The sequence below is a fragment of the Pelophylax lessonae genome (genome assembly GCF_965119305.1).
Source record: "Pelophylax lessonae genome assembly, chromosome: 5".
Classification (NCBI taxonomy): Eukaryota; Metazoa; Chordata; class Amphibia; order Anura; family Ranidae; genus Pelophylax; species Pelophylax lessonae.
The window spans coordinates 155,858,806-155,881,403 of record NC_138772.1 but is presented as its reverse complement, the minus strand read 5'-3'; the positions used below and the strand labels follow the sequence as shown (position 1 = coordinate 155,881,403).

The following is a 22,598-nucleotide window of genomic DNA, read 5'->3' as shown; positions in this document are numbered from 1 at the left end:
AGCATCCCCCTGCATTATATCAGAAGTCAGGAGTCACCCACCCTCCCTTACATTTCAGTACACCCCCCTTATCGTGTGTTGCTAATTGGAAGAAGCTAGGGGTGGAGCTGGGAAGCAGAAATGCAGGGTCTGGAGGAGGACCAGACTAACTGGAGTCAGCTGCTGGGATCTGCTGAATTCTGAGACCAGGGGAAGATGTGGACAAGGGGATGCTGTGGCCGCACATAGAGGTGAAGGATCTGCAGGAGGATTGATGTGCTCCTCTGACTGCAGAGATGGGGAGGGGTGGCCAGAGACAAGCCTCTCTGCACCTGCACGAAGAAGTTCAGGACCTGGAGCAGGAGTTCTGTCCTCCTTTCTGCTGCTGACTGCTGGGACAAGGTGGGGGAAGAAACAAGAGGATTGCCACAGCTGCAAGAGAGGTGTGAAGGCCACATGAAATGACCTGAAGGGCCTGATTCGGTTCCCGGGCCTTGTGTTTGACACCTGTGCTATAGTGCATTAGTAGGTTACTGGTTGCCTTCACTAGTTCCCTGAATTTTCTCATTCCTTCTTGGCTTTAGACTTCATCCCACATTTCTCAAATCAAATCATGTAATAATAACACTAAAACTGGATTTCAGATAAAAAATATATATATTGTTAACTAAATTATACTACATTATCGTAAATAAAAGAACATTTTTTTTCCCTCCCAGGAGCAAATTGGGCTATGCTTTCACCTGGACCAACTGTGACCACAAGATTAGTTATTTTTTTTTTTTTTTTGGCTGAACTAGATGGACTTTTTGTCTTTTTTTCAACCAGACTATATAACATGAAATCCAATAACTTTGCTAAATTAGCCTAAGAGGTCAAATGGAGAAAATCTAACTATAAAGTTAATTGAGGATGGGTAGGATTCTCCTTCCTTGAAGGGGTAATAGGGTAGCATAAAGTTGAGAACCTAGTGCAGAAAGATGTCCAAAACATATAAATATCACTGGTCTAAATCTGAAAGTCAACAAACCTTGCTAATCACATTACCAATACTATACTTGTACTGTAGTGTGTTACTGCAATGTCCCAGCAGACACTTTTCTCAAAATAGAAATGTGACATAAGTAAACCTGAATCCCAGGCATTAGTAAACTGAAATGTGTCATACATGTTACCCAGAAAACAAACAAAAATACTACATGTTTGCAACAAACAAACTACATTTAAGTGAATCCACATCACAACATTAACATGTATATAAAGGCAAACATTTTTATAAGTTATGGATAGAGTGGTGAAGGGTTAGGCCCTATGCCAAGTTTATTTTACAATGTTCCTGTTGGCAGATTCACTTTGTCCTAGGCCTAGTGTGATTGAGACAAAAAGTAATCACAACTGACTAAGAAGTGAATGCTCATCACTTTGGGAGATTTCCTTTCACTTCCTGTTGCATCTCCAAGACAGGATGTGAAGGTAAATCCCCTTAGCAGTAATGCGAACCCTAATTTTTAAATTGCCATCAGGACAAGAGGTAAAATCTTCCTAAGAAGACAAATGTTCTGATGAGAACTGTCTAAGAAGTGCACTCCTCTCACTTTGGGGAGATTTCCTTTGACTTCCTGCTGCATCTGGCAGTGGGCGTAATCCTTCCCTTCTCTCTATCCAAAACAAACAGGGAAAAAAGTGTTTGCTTTTAATACACTTTAATTGGTTTATGAGGTAACTGTATATATTTATGCAAACTCCTGTTTTATGTTCTGCTGAAACATTGTTTTATTTTATATTTATTATTCTCATTTTGTTCAATATATCTCAAAGACCCCTATCCATTATTCATTAATTTATTGATATTAAATAATAAAAAATGCCGTAACCACCTTTATTCCTTATAAAACTCCAGAAACTTCAGGTCGCATGGTCTCTAATGACTCATCATACACTAGAAGATGACAACTTAAAAGTACACTGCTCATTGGAAGTAGTATGTGACGGTAGTACTCACCGTCACTGGGAGTGAAAGGCAGATACTTAATGGACACTGAGCATATGGTTTAGATAACTTCAAATGGGAGAGTAATATTTATCAATAATATCTCACAAGAAATATGAAGATTTGATCCCACTTTACACTGTGAGACCTATAGCCTGTTGCCATGAAGTCCATGACTCCTAAATACTCAAAGCAATGCTTAGATGTGTATTATGATAATGTGTATTGTATTTCAGGAGCGAGGACGGCCGTCTGATAGTTAATTGGCTCAGGTTGATTGAATAATTGTCATCTGTTAGTTGTTGAATGGAAATATGCAAACAAATTGAAGTTGAATGGAAATAGTATACTGTTTGTGTTGGTTGTTCTTTAGATATGTTAATTCTATTTCTGTATACAATTCCATCTGCATATGATAATGTAATCAGGCAACCCCTGACCTGATGGGGTAATTTGATCAGGAGGGGGATGTACTCATGTGTGTATAAATTGAGTGTGAAACTGTTCAATAAATGAGTAGATTCCAGTACAAGCCAAGTTGTCGGCTAGCTTTGTATGTAGGGCGGCTGGGAAAATCTGGTATATATGTTCAAGACTGTAAGAAGCGGTATACTGATGGAAGTCCACAAGTACAGTGTGGGTTAAGGGTCCGTTACATATTATTATCAAGATTGGGGGCATGGATTCACCACCAGGTCCCTAACCATGGCCTGCATAGAAGCTAGTGGTTAAAAGCAACAGGAAAAGGAGCAAAGGGCACCTCATTCTATTAAATAGTGGTGGCTGATTACTGGTTGGGGAGAAGGCATGGGTATTACAAAGGAAGCTAAGAGGGAAAAAATGATAGCTACTTTGAAACAACATCATGTTTCTCTGTTCTGTGTTCAGTTTTAGGCTCTAAATACATTGAAATCAGTTCAAGTGAACTATAGTAAGACTTGGACTTTCAAGCATTTACATATTCTTAACAGCCAGCAATTAAGCTTTAAAACAAGCCCTTGCTGACCTCTGTAGCTGCATTATCCATGGAGAAATTCACCCTTGAGGATCACAGCAGAAACAATAATCGCACGTTTTTCACTTGCCTACAGTGTCTCTGTTATGAACTTTGAGGATGATTTGCTTCACAGTTACTGCTGCTACAGAGGTTTATGGGAGCTTGTTTTAAAGCCTAGCCACAGGTAAGACTTATTGGAGTATAATATATACAAAGCCTAATAATATGACTTGAAAAAGACTTTCATATGAATATAATGAAGATCGTATATATTGTATGAAAACTATACAAATTATCAATGGTAATGTACAGTACTTGCTATCATTAGTTAAAATGTTGTTTTTCTTTTTTTTTTTGTCACAAACTCTATATTAAATCAGGGAAAGGGGATTTCTTTTTTGCTCTGCTCTTTGATCTGACCTATGTGCTTTGTAATGCTTTAACATTTACTTTAACTTTTTGATGCTTCAGTACAGTAAATCAGATATGCGTCATTAGAGACCCAGTAAACAGACAGAACAAAGCTCTATGTAAAATCCGTTTTTTAGCTTTAGGGAACGAGTTGCTTAGTGTACTTTATATTTGTATGGATTCGCTTTTTTGTTCTTGGTTCATTCAAAATAAATAATTAATCTTATTTTTTTTTTTAAATTACCAATCTTCAAAAAAAAAAAAAAAAGAAGATTGCACACATTTTATATGAAATTATAGCAATAGCCTATTGTCCCAGTAAAATAACGATTTCATTTTAATCCCATGCCAATTTTTAAGCAATACTGGCTTGGATTGTTCTCTGGATCACAAAATTACACCCCCATGGGTGTAGGCTAACATTGGCATTTCTTGATTTATTTTTGGAAATATGTCTCCTTGTTTTTAAAAAAATGCCATGCATGTTAGTAAGAATAACAATTACTTGTGCCTAGAGAGAAAGGGCAATGACAGTCAGGTTGTTGTTTTTTTATTTTTTATTATTGTTTGACAATATAAAGAGGAAAGATGATGTTCAAAGTACAGTAATTGATACAAACCAACAACCTAATTGGTTGCTAATACATAGGCTACTTAGCACATGGCTCTTAACTGAGGGCAAGGTTCCAATACCTTAGATAGCACTGAGACATCTAATGTGTGCTCCTTGCTAATCCTTGTGTGGAATAGATGTTTTTTTTTTTTAACAGTTAAGTTTATTGAGTTTTACATAATAGAAAACAAGGAAGAGAAAATAGGAAGTGAAAAAAAGAGAAAAAAGGAAAAAAAAGGGGGGATATGAGGGGTTTAATAGATGTTTAACCTGGTAATGAATGAAATTCAAAGGCCCCTGACTTCTTATTTATTTATATATATATATATATATATATATATATATACACATATACACACATAAATCCAAGGATTGTTGCACTTAAAAAATGTATTGAAGAAAATTCACATAACGTTGTACAGTTTCAGGCAATAAATCTTGCGCCCTTCCTCAGGTTATTCATGGAACGATATACAAGTTTGTATGTGAATTTTCTTCAATACATCTTTAAGTGCAGCACAGTCCTTGGATTTGTTTTTCTATATATGGCCTCTGGGATGGCCTGATTGCTCGTAGTGAAAGAACACTGAGTGCTGTTCACCTCACCTGTGAAGATATATATATATATATATATATATATATATATATATATATATATACATATATATATATATATTTTATTTAACACAACAACACAACAAATCCGTCCTTTCTATGCGTCTCCTGCCATTTCCTTTCGTGCATGATGTCCTGGGGCTGTCCTCTGTTTTTTTGGACTATATGTTCAACAGGTGGGGTTTTCTTCCTGGGACCCGCATGATGTGATGTTTATCTAATCAATATTGTGATAAACCTTAAATACTTGCAATATTCTTTTTCTTTCATATCTTATGTAGTATCACGACCATTGATGTAATTTACTAAACGCCCCTGAAGAAGCCTCCAGCGAAACATGTTGGGCGCTGGGCGCTGCTCTAGTGGACGAGCATTGGAGTGTTCACTTCGAGTAGCCACCTATATACTCTCGTTATATGGTCATGTATACATGGTTGCATCTATTTATGTGATCTATTCTACCAATCATGTTTGTTTTTTGATGTTTGTTTATTTTTTGTTTTTTGTATTCATCAAGCTCTTGGCAAGCTGATGAGTTTTTACTCTAATGAATAAAGCTTAAATATTTTTAACTCTCTTGTGAATACGCTATTTCTATTGGTACCTTTAAAGTCCCACCCTATTGGTTTTTCCAAGCCCTCACTCATCCCGCCTAGGCGAGAGCTCTGTAATTTCAGAGATACACTCTATACAACTCCGTCCTTTTGTATTATACTATAGTACAAGTACAAGTAATGTGGTAAAACATGTCAGTCAACAAGAAACCATAGTTCCATACTTTAGCAGCCCAGAATTGCCAGACAAATGATTTCTTATGGTGTACACGGCTACTTGCAGTAATGACAATAAGTACATTTGTTTAGCATAGATAAGTTACTATATAGGTGACATAGCATGTAACATGCACAAATTATTAACAAACTAAAAGATGCAACACTGCCATTTCATGAAACATATTCAGAAGAAATTAATATCACTAGAGGCTTTATTCTTTTATTTCCAATTAAAACTAATTTAATTGACTCTTTCCCTACTTCCACCTTGTGTTCTGCTTGTCTAAGCTACCTTGTTATAAATCCTGAGATGTATACAGTCTGACTGCACAGCACCCAGCATAATAAACAGCACTTATCATACTGTTTGCAGGCAGTTCAATCCAACATGACTGTGGAATAATTAGAATGTATTGTGGCTACATTACAAAGGGTGTGCACGCAGTACTGGGAGGAATCCACAGGCTGCAAAGATCTACATTGCATGCTTTCCTCTATCTATCTATGCCTGCTGCTTCTAACAAACTCTGCTTATTTTATTGTTACCACCACTGTGGTGTGAAGACATCCACAGCATATGAAATAGCATAGGGGAAAATTCTCAAGCTCAAGGACTGGACAAGGGGCACAGTGCCCAGGCTTGGCACTTGTCTCAGGGATCACCAGCTGTATTCATAAATAACCTCATTATATCCCTCTCCTTATAAACAGCATGCTCCACGTACTCTGTGATTCCATGGAAAACTGATCTGGACTGACAAACAGCAATGGAACTAGGTTACATATACATTGGATCTTATGTGTTTGTTTTTCAGAGCAAGCATATTTTTTTATGAATGTGTATAGGGTATACTACTATGGTCACACCACGTGACCATTATGAATGCATATTGCATAGAACTCCCAGACCTGGATAGGAAATGAATTAGTCACATAGACATGATAGATAAGCAGATAAGCTGAACAATAAAATTCTCAGTTCTAGTATTTCCCAGACTTCTAGAACAAAACCGTAATCTCATACCCTGGCATTCCAGATTTGAATCAATAATTCTGCTACTCTGGTGAATTAAAGGGGGAAAAAAATTAAACAAACCCCAGGCTGCACAGCGTGCTTCTGGCCCACTCTGTACTCGTTTCATGGCAAATAAGTTATACCAGACCCAGAATCATACAGACAATGAGTCTCATGTTCAAAACTGAAAGCAAACATGCCAAGTAAAGGTATTATTGAAGAGTCAACACAAAAGAAAGGAGCCTCATTCTAGCTAGAGGACCGGAATGATAAAAAGCCAATATCAATTTCTAGCCATTCAATTATACAGGGGATGTTTAATAGTAGGGTTAATGAGCAGGTCATTGTGATTTATCAACTCTCAGCTGTTGAAAACTCTGGAATAAAATCAAACAAATTCCTAGAAGCAAAAACAGACGGCGAGTTTTAACAAGTAGCCAAGACAAAGCGATCAGAAATCTAAAATAGGGATTATTGTGTTTGGGGGGTGGGGATGGGGAATAAACTATGATCTCATTTTAAGCATGGTTATTGTGATCTTTACACATTCAGCTGTTGAAAACTCTGGAATAAAATGTATTCCTAGAAGCAAATATGGATGGTGGCTTTTCCGGCAAAGTGACCATAAAAGTAAAAGAGGGCTCATTTTGTTTGGTGGGGGGGGGGGGGATAAACTATGATCTCATATTTACCTCCAGAGAAGGACATCAGTGGGACTAGAACAGTTGGGTCCTATGATCTAATTTTTACCTCCAGAGAAGGACATCACTGGGACTAGAACAGTTGGGTCCTATGATCTAATTTTTACCTCCAGAGAAGGACATCACTGGGACTAGAACAGTTGGGTCCTATGATCTAATTTTTACCTTCAGAGAAGGACATCACTGGGACTAGAACAGTTGGGTCCTATGATCTCATATCTACCTCCAGAGAAGGACATCACTGGGACTAGAACAGCTGGGTCCTAGGATTTAATTTTTACCTCCAGAAAAGGACATCACTGGGACTAGAACAGCTGGGTCCTAGGATTTAATTTTTACCTCCAGAAAAGGACATCACTGGGACTAGAACAGTTGGGTCCTATGATCTATTTTTTACCTCCAGAGAAGGACATCACTGGGACTAGAACAGTTGGGTCCTATGATCTATTTTTTACCTCCAGAGAAGGACATCACTGGGACTAGAACAGTTGGGTCCTATGATCTAATTTTTACCTCCAGAGAAGGACATCACTGGGACTAGAACCGTTGGGTCCTATGATCTAATTTTTACCTTCAGAGAAGGACATCACTGGGACTAGAACAGTTGGGTCCTATGATCTCATATCTACCTCGAGAGAAGGACATCACTGGGACTAGAACAGTTGGGTCCTATGATCAAGTTTTTACCTCAAGAGAAGGACATCACTGGGACTAGAACAGTTGGGTCCTATGATCTAATTTTTACCTCCAGAGAAGGACATCACTGGGACTAGAACAGTTGGGTCCTATGATCTAATTTTTACCTCCAGAGAAGGACATCACTGGGACTAGAACAGTTGGGTTCATTACTAGCCTATAAGATAGATCAAGGAATACCTTCTCCATCAACATTATCAGGACTCCTTCCCTACATTCACAATAAGAGAGATCATGTCCATCAGTAAAGCTGGGGCTTATACCCTGGAATAGCATGCAATATAATAACAAGCAGGGATATTATGCAAGCTCTTTCCCAACATTATTAGAGGACACAGCAGACGGTTCATCTTGGAACTGAATTGATTGATTGATTGGTTTGATTACAGGGTCCAGGTTCAGATATAGAAGCAATGTCCTTTCTTATAGGTACAGAATAGGTGATCTAAAATAAAAGTGATCCTAAGCCCCTTCATACACAGCAGACGGTTCATCTTAGAACTGAATTCATAGATTGATTGATTGGTTTGATTACAGGGTCCAGGTTCAGATATAGAAGCCATGTCCTTTCTTATAGGTACAGAATAGGTGATCTATAATAAAAGTGATCCTAAGCCCCTTCATACACAGCAGATGGTTCATCTTAGAACTGATTTGATTGATTGATTGATTGATTGATTGGTTTGATTACAGGGTTCAGGTTCAGATATAGAAGCCATGTCCTTTCTTATAGGTACAGAATAGGTGATCTATAATAAAAGTGATCCTAAGCCCCTTCATACACAGCAGGAATACTGAAAAAAACGATCACATCTAGCAGAAGCAATAGGGATCATCATCCTGATGATAGAGCAGCTATGACGCCTTAGAAGCACTTTTCCATGGAGGCTTATTGATGGGCACAGGACAGAACTCCTCCATCAAAGTTGACGGTAGTTGAATACCGATGGAAGGCGCTCCATAGTGACAGCGATCACTCAGCATCAGCACCACCAACACGCAGCATGGGGAAGGGGGATGCGAATCGCACACAGCTGCTGGAAGGCAACAAGCATCTTAAGCGCAACAGGCGTCATTAGAAGAACTGGAAGATCTCTTACCTGGAGGAACTACCTGACGCCGCTGGAAGGGGAGGATGACAGCGACAACATGCTGCTTGTGGTCTCCTAGATCTCCGATGTGTTGTGACAGATCGCAGGCGATGACCCGAGCTGTCACTGCTCTCTATCCATCCTGAGGATCGCAGGCTTCTCCCAGCAGCCAGTGCCCCTCCTGCTGCAGCCCAAGGGAGGAGAGACACCGGTGAGTGTATATATATGTGTGTGTGTGTGTGGACTAGGCAGACAATGAACAAGCTGATCACACACAGACACACACACACACACACCCAGCACAGTCAGACTGTGGATCTGCTCAGCAACATTCAGCACTGAGGATGGGTTGGGTGCTGCTGATGTGGGTGGGTGGGTGTGATGGTGACTCTATACCAGTGTCATCTCTCTGGAGGGTTTCTGATTTTCAGGCATGACCCTCTTTCCAGCTAATCATCTCTTAGAAGCCATCAGAACCTTCTTCTCTGTAGCAATCCCCCCCCCCTTTCTTTTTTTCTTTCTCTCTCCCTCTCTCTGCTTTTGCCTGGCTGCTTTCTTACCAGTCACATTGCAGGAACCTGTCTGGCATAAATAATTCCTCCAGGTTGGAAAACAGCCTTGCTAAATTGTGCAATAGTTTCATTTAAGGCAGGGAGAGCTGAACCATCTAACCTCCAGTGTGCAGGATGGACTGTTTTAACCACTTTTTGTAAAAATAGTACATGCACCCAATTGCAAAAAAAAGATAAATGTGCATTTATTTGTTTTTTTGTTATGAATCAGAGTGTGCAAAGCATCACAACAGCGATTAGTGCGATGTGCAGACTCCTGCAGACTGTTCCTCCAGCCACAGGTCTACACAGAGGCATGGATGTTCATTTATGTGGCTGGAGGAAATAAAAATGGTCTATGAGTCCTGAGATGTCATCACAATTGTGTACCATTGAGAACTATGAGGGAGACTGGAGCAAAGACAACCTAGAGCAGCAGCTGTGCATGGCAACCAGTCAGCTTCTATCTTCCATTTTCAAATTCTAAAGCTCAGGGCTGGGATAAGGGGTAGGCAGGAGGGGGCGACTACCCTAGGCACTCTAGTATCATGTGAGATGGGGAGGGGGGGATTTGAGGGGCAGCAGCAGCAGGGGGTAAGAAATGTTCTAGGAGGGGAATTTTTTTTGAGGGGGTGGGGTGTGCTAGGAAAGGTAATTTGGGGGGGATTTGTGTTGGGAAGGGGAAGAGAATGTATGCAAGGAAAAGGGATTTGGGTTGCTTGTGCTAGAAGAGGTGATATAGTAGAGGTGGAGGGGATTTGTGCTGAGTGGTTGTGCTGGGGAGACTTGGGGAGAGAGAGGATTTTAGCTGGGAGGGGGAGGCAGAGATTTGTTCTGGGAGGGGGGATTTCTTTTTTTTAACAATATAATTTTATTCATTATTAGTCAATACAGAAAAAGAAAAGCTTACAAAACACCAAAAACCTCACATAAACAAATCTAAACCAGAAACAAAGACTGCAAAACCCCAAAAGAAAAAAAAAAAAGGAAGGGACCTCCTACAGGGCCAAACCTGCTCCATCGTTCTGTAAACTCTTATATATATCCGAGGACCTAAAAAGGACCCACAGTTCCCATAACTTTTTAAATCCTCCCATATAGGAGGGGGGATTTCAGCAGGGGGTCAGGTTTGTCCTTTGAGGAGGGGAAAGTTATGCTACGGGGGTTAAACATGCAGATTAGTGCTCAATTATTTTTTTGGGGGTGGGGGGGGGGGGATTCTAACACATAATGCTCATTGCTCATATATCTTGGGGAGGGGATGCAGTGTGGCATGTTTGCCCTGGGTCTTAACCACGTAAGCCCCGGAAGATTTTACCCCCTTCCTGACCAGGGGGTATTTTGCGATTCGGCACTGCGTAAATTTAACGGACAATTGCGCGGTTGTGCGACGCCGTACCTAAACGAATTTGACGTCCTTTTTTTCCCACAAACAGAGCTTTCTTTTGGTGGTATTTGATCACCTGTGCGATTTTTTGATCATGCGCTATAAACAAAAAAAGAGCGTCAATTTTGCAAAAATAACAATATTTTTCACATTTTTTATATGAAATTCCCCCCCAAAAAAATGTAAAATCAAAATTTTTTAACATTTTCGGCCAATTTGTTTTATGCTACATATGTTTGGTAAAAAAAAAAAATCGCAAAAAGCGTATTTTGATTGGTTTGCACAAAAGTTATCGCGTTTACTAGAAAAGGGAAAGATTTTTGTCATTTTTGTTGTTTTTTTTTAACGCGTAATGGCGGCGATCTGCAATTTTTTTTGCGGTACTGCGACATTGGGGCGGACAGATCGGACCCTTGACTGACATTTTTGACACTTTTGGGGTTACCAGTGACATTACTGCAGTAATCAGTGCTATACATATGCACTGTTACTGTAAAAATACACTGGTAGTGAAGGGGTTAACTTTATTTGAGAGGGAGGGGCTGTGTGTGTCCCTAGGGGCGTGATTCTAACTGTGATTGGCTGTGGCTTGAGCTGTAGGAACAATGATCAACGGTCCTACATAGTAGAACCGTATGATCAGTGTTTCTACACAGGGGAGAATGACAGGCGGCTTGTTTACACTAGCCGCCTGCCTTTCTCCCTCTCCACCGACGATCGCAGAGTGACCGGCGGACATCGGGTCCGCCGGTCACACGCGCGGGGGGTCCGTGACCGCGTGGGAGCGCGCTTCCGGCGGCGCGCACTCGCTCCCCAGAGCCTCACAGGCTAGTGTATATATACTGTATATACGTCACTTTGCCTGTGAGGGGCTGACCGCCGCAGTATATCTACTTGCAGCGGTCGGCGAGTGGTTAAGGGCCATACACACTATAATATTTTCTGAAGACTTTTTCCTTCAGATTTACCTTTTCTATGTAGTGCAAGGGCCTGCCAGATTGCATACAAATTGAAAGTGTTTAGGTTTGACCTCATATTATATGGTTTTGGTAAATCTAAATGAAAAGGTCTTCAGAAAATCTTATAGTGTGTATGGCCCATTAGAGGGCCTTGCCCCAGCGCTGCTGAGGTGACATTCACACTGAAGTTTAGCAGGGGACAGTTTGCGCTTAACACAGCCTCTGGATGCAGCATCTCTGTGCTATGGCTGCATACAAACTGGCAGATTACCTTTACCCAGTTTTTGTGCATCAAAAACTCTGCAGAAATGCTGAGCCTGGATGTAAACTGTCTGAGTCCAGTGTCAGTCAGAGGTTTTTTTTGCATGTAATCGCTCAGATGAGCGTTTATATGCAAAGCGCAGTGGCACCAACTATTGATTTGTACATATCTGATAACAGCCGCTGACAGCTGATGCCGGACACATTGGGGTTGATTTATTAAAGCTGGAGAGTGCAAAATCGGGTGCAGCTCTGCATAGAAACCAATCACCTTCCAGGTTGTGAAAGCTTGAAGTGATATTAAAATCTCCTTTTTTTTTGTTTAAAAATTACAAACATGTCATACTTACCTGCTCTGTGCAGTTGGTTTTGCACAGGGCAGCCCAGATCCTCCTCTTCTCGGGTCCCTCATCGATGCTCCTGGTCCCTCCCTCCTGCCAAGTCCCCCCACAACAAGCAACTTGCTATTGGAGCACCTGAGCCAAGCTGCTGCTCTGTGTGTCTATTCAGACACGAAGCCATGGCTCAGCCCTGCCCCTTCTCCTTTCTCATTGTCTCTCTAACTTTGATTGTCAGTAGCAGGAGCCAATGGTGCCTGCTGTGTGTCTCACTCATTAAGGCAGAGCCCCCCGACAGCCGAGGCTCTCAGGAAACATCGCTGGATCGAGATGGAGCTCAGGTAGGTATTAGGGGGGCTTCTGCACACAGATTTTTTTAATCATAATGCATAGAATGTATTAAGATTGAAATCCTTCTGCCTTTAGGATCACTTTAATTAAACAAGAAGCTGATTGGCTACCATGCACGCTGCACCATAATTTGCACTCTTCAGTTTTAGTAAAACAACCCTAGTGTGTGCATGCAGCATTTACAAGAGAATCCTGTCAGCAGCCACCTCTAGCTCCTGCTAAAATGCCTTGTGAATGTAGCCCTACTGAACAAACAGAAGATAGAAGCTGATTGGTTTACATGCTCCGCTGCTCCAGATTCTGGCTGCTCTGTGATTCCCTCTGCCGTAATGGCAGATGGGGCATGTCATTTTTTTTTATTATTCATAGAGCCTGTAAATTAATTGTGAATAATTCTGTCATTGGATGGCATGGCTGTGTGGGCGGAGCCTTTTACATCCAAGTCAAATCAAGAAATCTACAGAATGCTGCAAGGAAAAGCACTCTGTGATTCAGGTAAGAGGGGAGGGGGAGGGGGAGGCTGCTGAATGGCACCATGTTCCATGTTACACCCTAAAAATGGGTGTAACATGAAGCATAGTAAAAAGGTTCAAATTAGCTTTTGAGGGAAATACTAGAATGATTATCAATTTGCAGTGAGGGATTAGCCTGGTAAGGGCACTGTACATTTAACATTAAACATTAGCACCATTTTTTTTTTTTTTACTTGGCTTGACTTGTAGGTCTGCTCATATATTACTTGACATTATATGTATTTCTGCTATTAAAGCAAGGTCATAGGTTCTTTGGGGATCTGTGTTTGGAAAAAGCACAGCAGTGGCAATGCTTCAAACCTATGACCCCCCTATAGACATGTTGGCCTTTGGTCTCTCTTTTTTTTTTTTTTAGGCGTCCCTCTTAATGGACCTATGCAACATCACCAAAATCTACTTTACATAGATTTTAAGATCAGTTAAAGAAGAACATGAGCCTTCATCCATGTCGATGCCTTCTGAGAGGAAATGCATTGGATGGAGCTAGCAAAATGACATCAATTAGCAGAGACTACACTGCAGGTGGGCGTGCAAGATTTTATCCCATATTGCTCTAATTCTTTGTCCTTGATGTAAGTGCAATTTTTATTTAATAAACCAGCTTTATACGCATTAATGCACTATGAGCGTCTTCCATTATCTTATATAACCACATGATGCAATTAACGAGATTAAGGGGCATCATAAGCCTGGATACATTCCCTGGAGCTTGCTGACCACTTGTCTTCAGAGGCACTTCCACTCACACCCATATGATCTCTTCGTGGGATCATTTGATTTGGTAAGCAGCCAATTTTGACATATAGAGCACAGCGGCGACACACTTTCCAATGTGGATGATTTCAGTTGCACTACAAACAGTTTGTTGTATTTGCATTTGGGAAAGTTGGAGCATCATCCTTTCACTAAACACACTGAGGTTGATTTACCCAAACTGGAGAGTGCAAAATCTGGGGCAGCTGTGCATGGTAGCCAATCAGTTTCTAACCTCAGCTTGTTCAATTAAGCTTTGACAAACAAACCTGGAAGCTGATTGGTTTCTATGCAGAGCTGCACCAGATTTTGCACTCCCTAGTTTTAGTAAATCAACTCCATTGATTTGTGGAGCACTCAGGGCCGGCGCTACAGCTAGGCGAACTAGGCAGCCGCCTACAGCGCGCAGCCATGGCCTGTTGCCTCCTCATCCCGATGGATGTCACCTCTGGTCTAGAGCCGCCATCCGTGTGGCCGGTCTGCAGGAGTGTACCGGAGGTCCGGAGCATGAGAGGGAATGTCCCCTACGTGCAGGGGCGCGGGATGGGAACTATCTAATGCAGTAACAGATCCCTCCTCTGGCTCTCCCAGCTGCAGAGCTGTTTAGCAGTTTAGCAGTTTAGGGCTCTGATTGATGCCGAGGAGCTGGCCCGCCCCCTTCAGCGTTACTGATCCGGACTTGTGAGAGGGCGTGGCCAGCCAAGGGGGGATCCTGCCTGTGACTGGGAGGCGGGGATGGTGCAGCCATCCTTAGGGATGATCGCCTGGTTATTCTGGGGCAGAGAGCAATATGGAGGTAAAAACAAAAATGTCTCTAAAAATGTGTTTTTTTTAATGCAGCCACTGGACATGAATAACCAGATACAATCTTGATCTTTGTCAGCTTTTTTACTTCTATCTTTAAACTTTTAGATAGAAGTAAAAAAGCTGGCAAATATTAAGATGGTATCTGGTTTTTCATGTAGCACTGTCCTGACTGTAAGAAATTAGGCAGAGCAGTTTTGAACCCAATTTCTCACAGTCCTCTGCCCTGCTGACTCATCCCATCCCATCCCTACTACCACTCATCCCATCCCATCCCTGCTGACTCATCCCATCCCTACTGCCACTCATCCCATCCCTGCTGACTTATCCCATCCCTTTTGTCACTCATCCCATCTCATCCCTGCTGACTCATCCCATCCCATCCCTACTGCCACTCATCCCATCCCTACAGCCAATCATCCCATCCCTACTGACTCATCCCATCCCTACTGCCACTCATCCCATCCCTTTTACCACTTATCCCATCTCATCCCTGCTGACTCATCCCATTCCATCCCTTCTGCCACTCATCCCATCTCATCCCATCCCTGCTGACTCATCCCATCAGCCACTCATCTCATCCCATCCCTGCTGACTCATCCCATCCCTGCTGACTCATCCCATCCCTACTGCCAATCATCTCATCCCTGCTGACTCATCCCTTCCCTACTGCCACTCGTCCCATCTCATCCCTGCTGACTCATCCCATCCCATCCCTACTGCCGCTCCTCCCATCCCTGCTGACTCATCCCATCCCATCCCTACTGCCTCTCATCCCATCCCTGCTGACTCATCCCATCCCTGCTGCCATTCATCCCATCCCATCCCTGCTGCCACTCATCCCATCCCATCCTATCCCTGCTGCCACTCATCCCATCCTATCCCTGCTGCCACTCATCCCATCCCATTCCTGCTGCCACTCATCCCATCCCATTCCTGCTGCCACTCATCGCATCCCATCCCTGCTGACTCATCCCATCCCATCCCTGCTGCCACTCATGGCATCCCATCCCTGCTGCCACTCATCGCATCCCATCCCTGCTGCCACTCATCCCATCCCTGCTGCCACTCATCCCATCCCTGCTGCCACCTATCCCATCCCATCCCTTCTGCCACTCATCCCATCCCTGCTGCCACTCATCGCATCCTATCCCTGCTGCCACCTATCCCATCCCATCCCTGCTGCCACTCATCGCATCCCATCCCTGCTGCCACTCATCCCATCTCATCACCACTGCCACTCATCCCATCCCATCCAACCACAGCTGTCACTGATCTCATCACCACTGCCACTCATCCCATCCCACCACCCTGGCCACTCATCCTATCCCATCCCACCACCCCTGCCACTCATCCCATTTCCCCCCACCGCCACTCATCCCACCCCACCACCGCCGCCACTCATTCCATCCCATCCCACCACTGCTGCCACTCATCCCATTTCATCACCACTGCCACTCATCCCATCCCACCACCGCTGCTACTCATCCCATCTCATCACCACTGTCACCCATACCACCACCGCTGCCGCTCATCCCATCCCATCATCACTGCCGCTCATCCCATCCCATCACCGCTGTCACCCATCCCACCACCGCTGCCACTGATCCCATCCCACCACTGCTGCAACTCATCCCATCCCCCCACCACTGCTGCCACCCATCCCATCACTGCTGATCCCATCCCTGCCTCCACTGCTGCCACTCCTCCCATTCCCCCCATCCCCCACTACTGCTGCCATTATTACATCCCACCACCACCGCTGCCACTGATCCCATCCCCTCACCACCACAGCTGCCACTAATCACCACCACCACTGCCACTCATCCCATCCCCCCACCACCGCTGCCACTAAGCCGGGGGGGGGGGCGGCAAAATTAGGTTTCGCCAAGGGTGTCAAAAATCCCTGCACCGGCCCTGGGAGCACTGGACTATATATGAACTTTTTGCACCATTTATTAGTTGTCATTTTTTGTGAACAGATCGTGGCTACTTATTTACAAAAAAAAAAAAAAATTTGATGTAATTCACTTGTTACACTGTTCTAGGCAACACTTATCTAGTGACTCTTTGCCATTGAACATTCACTATTGTTTGATTATCCTTTTTGCCCATTGTTTATTGCATCTGTTACCTAATCACTAATAGGCAGCACTGCTATAGATTAAAAGAACCTCTTTATTTTTGTTAATGCTGACTGTAGATCCAACTCAGTCTAAAGTCCAATTTATGGGGGTTCATGTGGGAGGAGGTACAGCTAGCACTGAGCCCGCACCTTACTTGCTCCCTCCTCCCAGTACAATCCTTCCCTTTGACAAGTCACCGCCAGCACAAATTCCCTGCTCCCTGAAATGTACACACCAGACCTTGGCAAGTCATTGCTGGTGGGTCCTCACAGTCCACCAGCTGCTGGTGAGGTGAGTTCCCTCATCTCCAGTGGTAGCACCTCACCATACCAGCACTATATACTTGCAGGATAGGGAGGAATCTGCCTGTGCAAAGAGAGAAAGGTGGGTGTCGGAGAGGCAGGGCCGCTATTAGAAATCATGGGGCCCCTTACAGCCCACCTGATAGGGCCCCCCACCGTGTGAAAATATCAAAATTATATTTTCACAAAAAATACATGAAAATCATTATTAGTGAACACAAACATTCTGCCATATATAAAAAACATAAATTTAATCTTTAAGCCAAAATTCTCTCCACACAAAAATGCACATATTCCACCAACTCCCAGTTCCAATCCCCCCTCCCAGCACAAATCTTTTCCTCCCCTAGCTCAAATCCCACCTGAATCCACCCTCCTGGCACAAATCTCCCTCACCAAAAAAAAAAAAAGAAACACCCGCCTAGTACATATCCTCTTTCTTCTAAAACTTTCTATCCTAGCACAAATCTTCTCCCCCCAAATCCCCCCTGCCAGCACAAACCCCGCCTAATCCCTCCTATTAGCCCAAATTCCCCCACCCCCCTCCCCTCTCCCCTCACAGCACAAATCTTTTTTTCAATCTCCCACCTAGGACAAATTCCCTCCTCAACCCCTTCTAAATAACTATTCCCAGCACAATATTACCTCCCTACCTAAATCCCCCCCAGCAGTCATTCCCCAGCCCCCTCTTAGCACAAACATCCTCTCTCCTGGTTCAATTCCCCCCCCCCCCCAAACCCTACCTCTTAAAACATATTCCCCCTCTCCAAATCCCCATTACACTTCCCAACACAGATAGCCGCCCACCCCCCTCTCCCAACTAGCAGGGGGAGCCACTACAAAGCCAGGAGGAGGTGCGTTTTTTTGTGCTCTCCCTCCTGTCAGAAGAGCGCTTGTTCATACAGCACAGGAGACCGGATTGCTCTTACTGTAGGTTACATTTCACTGTACATACACACAGTGTGATTGCTGCCCCCTTTCTCCTCCAAGGGCTGCTCTTTTCCCGGTAGCAGGAAATGTGGATAGGGGCAGTGTATGTGTACAGTGCAATGCGATGTGATCTACAGTAACAGCGATCCGGTCCCATGTGCTGTATAGAGGAATGCTCTTCTGACAGTAGGTGAGAGCACAACACAGTGCACATTCTCCTGGCTTTTTCTTCTGTCTGCCTCTTCTTCTTTCTCTGCTCCAGCCTCCTATCTCCTTGTCCCAGCTGTAAGTGTGGGTGGGGTAGGAGCTCAGTGGCGGCTAGGCTCATCATCCAAGGAAGGGCGGGCCTGGGCCCATCATCCAAGGAAGGGCAGGCCTGGGCCCATCATCCAAGGAAGGGCGGGCCTGGGCCCATCATCCAAGGAAAGGCGGGCCCGGGCCCTCCCTGTCTCTCACCCAGTAGCCTTAAAGCCGGCAGGAGAGAGAGAGTAAGAAACCAGCTTTCAGTTGCTGGGTGAGAGACGAGGAGGGCATTGTTCTGTCATCATTCCTTCTCTGTTTCAGCGATCCTCCTGCTGTCCAGGCCCCCTGTGTGCCCTACAGGAGGACCGGTGGTCCCCAACTACCAGCGGCCCTGTGGAGAGGTGACATACTTCATCTGATGCCATTATCATCAACACTTTCATGTGAGAGGTCATATTCTGGGCTGCATTTCCTGGTGGCTGCCAGCAGAGGGCTCTCCGGTCACAAACCATTTCAGTAAAGTAATGTCACAAAGTTCCATTGGTGTACACCATGGGTGTCCAAACTTTTGGCTTCTCTGGGCCACATTGAGTGTAGAGAAATTTTCTCGGGCCGCATATTAAATATATACTATAGTTAAGGTATATAAGTAATAAAATGCCGCCGCGCCCCCCGCACTAATTTAACACAACTAGAGGATGATCAAATGAAATGGAATCAGTATACAGAGGTTTACTTTTTCGGAGCGATAATAAAGGAACACTCTAACCACCATGACCACTTCAGTGATTTGAAGTGGTCATGGTGGTAGGATTTAGAAACACTGCACATGCCCCCCTTTACCCCTCTGAGGCAGCCTACCGTTAGTTGGAAGCTGCTGTGGCCGTGCCCCCGACCTGACTTCCTTCCTCCCCAGCAAAAAAAAATTGTCAGGGGGCAGTGGGCCGCATTGCCTGAGGTTCCGGGCCGCAGGTTGGACATGCCTGGTGTACACCGTTACGGCTGGTGCACACCACAATTTCTGCATTCTGGATGCGTTTTTGCATTTGCATTTACAGGCAGTTTGGATGCGCTTTGGATTGCAGTGCATTCCAGTGTGTTTTTTTTTTCTTCCTTTTTTTATATTGGCACTTGAAAAATCTCAGGATAATGTGCATTCGGGTGCATATTTGACGCATTGACATGCTTTCTGGTGTGTCTACATGTGTCTTGATGCATTCTAGATGTAATTCATACAGAAAAAATGCAGCAGGTTCTACTTTTGTTAACTGCACTGGAACTGACTGCACAGGTGTGTACTAGGACCATTGGAATCCATGGAAAACACTGTGCATACGTTTTGGATGCATATTAATGGCTTGCCGACCAGTGGGCATAGTTTTACTGCGGCAGGTTGGCTCTGTCCTTTGAAGTTACGTACCTGTACGTGCGCCCATTGGCCACAGGGGGAGCCGATCAGCGGGTCCGGCAGCCGTGATTGCTGCCGGGCACCAGCGATCGCTCTCCCGTGGAGGCAGAACAGAGGTTTGCCGTTGTAAACACTTTATCTTATTTAAGAACACAGGTCTCTGTGTTCATGCAGCAAGCCCACCCCCCCCCCACAGTTAGGAAGCATCCCCTAGGGACACATTTAACCCTTTGATCGCCCCTGGTGTTAACCCCTTCCCTGCCAGTGTCATTATTACAGTAACAGTGCATATTTTTAGCACCGATTACTGTAGTAATGTCACTGGTCCCCCCAAAAGTGTCAAAAATGTCAGTTAGGGGCCCGATCTGTCCGCCGCAATGTCGCAGTACCGCTAAAAATAGCTGATCGCTGCAATTACTAGTAAAAACAAATAAATAAATAAAAATGACATAAATCTTTCCCTAGTTTGTAGACACGATAACTTTTGTGCAAACCAATCAATATACACTTATTGGGATTTTGTTTTACCAAAAATACATAGCAGAATACAAATAAGCTTAAAATTATGAAAATATTTGATTTTTATATTTTTTTTTTTTATTTGATGTGGTTTATAGCAGAAAGTAAAAATATTTTTTTTTTTCTGAATTTTCGCAAATGTTTTTGTTTATGCCGCAAAAAATAAAAATCGCAGAGGTGATCAAATACCACCAAAAGAAACCTCTGTTTGTGGGGAAAAAAGGACATCAATTTTATTTGGGTACAGTCTCGCACGACCACAAAATTTTCAGTTAAAGTAATGCAGTGCCGAATCGCAAAAAATGGCCTGGTCATTAAGGGGGTAAATCCTTCCGTTCCAGAAGTGGTTAAAACTGCATTCAGCCCTTACTGATTTAACTAGCACTGACAACTTCCCCCATTACAACTCTGTGCACAGGGCAGCTACTCCTTCTGGAAGCTGACCAACTCAGCTGTTCTGGCCCTGGACCCTTGTGTAGTGTTGACTGATTGACTCCAGGACCAGATGTGCACTGCAAGTCACCATCACAAAGAGCAAGGGGGCAAATATTCCATATGCTTACCTCTTGGAAAAATGTCTGCACAAGCTGAAAGGAGAGAGACCTGGTAGACCATGGGATATTTTTTTTTTTTTTATTACAGGTATTTATATAGCACTGACACGTTATGCATTTCTTTACTTGTATATTATATATTCACATCAGTCTCTGTCTTTAAGGAGCTTATAATCTAAGGTCACTAGTTTACATGTATATATACCCATACTAGAGCCAATTTACCTACCAGCATGTCTTTAGAGTGTGGGAGGAAAGCCACACAGGCACAGGGAGAACATGAAGACTCCACGCAGGTAGTTCCATGGTTGGGATTTGATTCAACGACCCCAGTGCTGCAAGGTGGCAGGGCTAACCACTTACTCACTGTTCTGTCCCTGATATCAGCATGTGACATCATCAATAACCCCAGACACAGCTCGGAGCAGATACACTTCTCCCCTCCCTCCTCCTGCTTCAGGCTAAACATAGAAATGTTTCTAAGATAGATTACTCTGAAGCCGCCCAGGCCAGGGACAACACTAATAAAGCTAAAAAGAAATCAGGGACACAGTCAGAGATACTTTTTCCCAGGGACAGCCCCTTAAAATTGGGGACTATACCCTGAAACCAGGGGCATCTCATCACCCTTATTATGATTAAACAAACAATCAGTGCTGTAGGGCTGTATGATAGAGCTTACAACTGTTAGTAAACATACATTGAACCTGCAGCTCAATCACATAACCTCAACAGTGCTGCTTGTTCAATCATAATAGTGAAAGATCAGTCAGTTTGCATGGGCTGTGTTAGGGAAGGATTGGGCCAGGGTGCAGGGGGGCAATTGCCCCCTGGGCCACTCTGATGTCCTCTTTAACCACTTTGCCACTGCTCACTAGAGCTCTACTGCGGCAAAGTGGTTCGTTATAGTTTGGCGCCGCCGGAGGCTCGCTCCCGCTGTATTCAGTCACAGCGGGAGTCAGGCCAGGGGAGGAGCAGCGGTGATCGCCGCCGCTCTTCCCCGATCGTCGGGGAATCGAGTGTGGAGATCCGCCCGCTTGTGTAAACAAAGCGGGCGGATCTCCTAAGTGACAGGCAGGGTCAGATTGCAGGGTTCAGCATAGCTGAACCTGTGATCTGTCCTTGTGTCACATAGTCACCTCCCCCCACACATGTCAGTAAGCGCAAGGCATACATTAACCCCTCCCTCTCCAATAAAATTAACCCCTTCCTTGCCAGTGTCATTTTTACAGTAACAGTGCATATTTATAGCACTGATTACTATAGAAATGTCACTGGTAACCCCAAAAGTGTCAAAAATGTCAGTCAAGGGTTCGATCTGTCCGCCACAATGTCGCAGTCCCGCAAAAAAAAAAAATCGCAGATCGCCGCCATTACTCGTTAAAAAAAAAAAACACCAAAAACCACAGAAATCTTTCCCTTAGTTAGTAAACGCAATAACTTTTGTGCAAACCAATCGAAATACGCTTATTGCGATTTTTTTTTTTACCAAAAATATGTAGCAGAAAACAAATTGGCCTAAAATGATAAAAAATTTGATTTTTACATTTTTTTGGGGGGGAATTTCATATAAAAAATGTGAAAAATATTGTTATTTTTTCAAAATTGTCGCTCTTTTTTTGTTTATAGCGCAAAAAGTAAAAATCGCAGAGGTGATCAAATACCTCCAAAAGAAAGCTCTGTTTGTGGGAAAAAAAG

At 43.6% G+C, this 22,598-nt stretch overlaps 1 protein-coding gene across 3 annotated transcripts in view; it reads right to left on the bottom strand.

Annotated features, from left to right (window-relative positions):
• LRRC3B (leucine rich repeat containing 3B) overlaps nt 1-21,281 on the bottom strand; it is a 301,550-nt gene extending 280,269 nt beyond the window's left edge. For 2 of the 3 annotated variants that reach the window (XR_014225304.1, XM_082258595.1), the window contains exon 1: nt 8,891-9,409. The gene's annotated coding sequence lies outside the window, so the exon portion shown is untranslated. Of the gene's footprint in view, nt 1-8,890; nt 9,410-21,129 lie in introns of those variants that run through there. The other variant, XR_014225303.1, reaches the window with a different exon arrangement.
• Nucleotides 21,282-22,598: the final 1,317 nt, after the last annotated feature.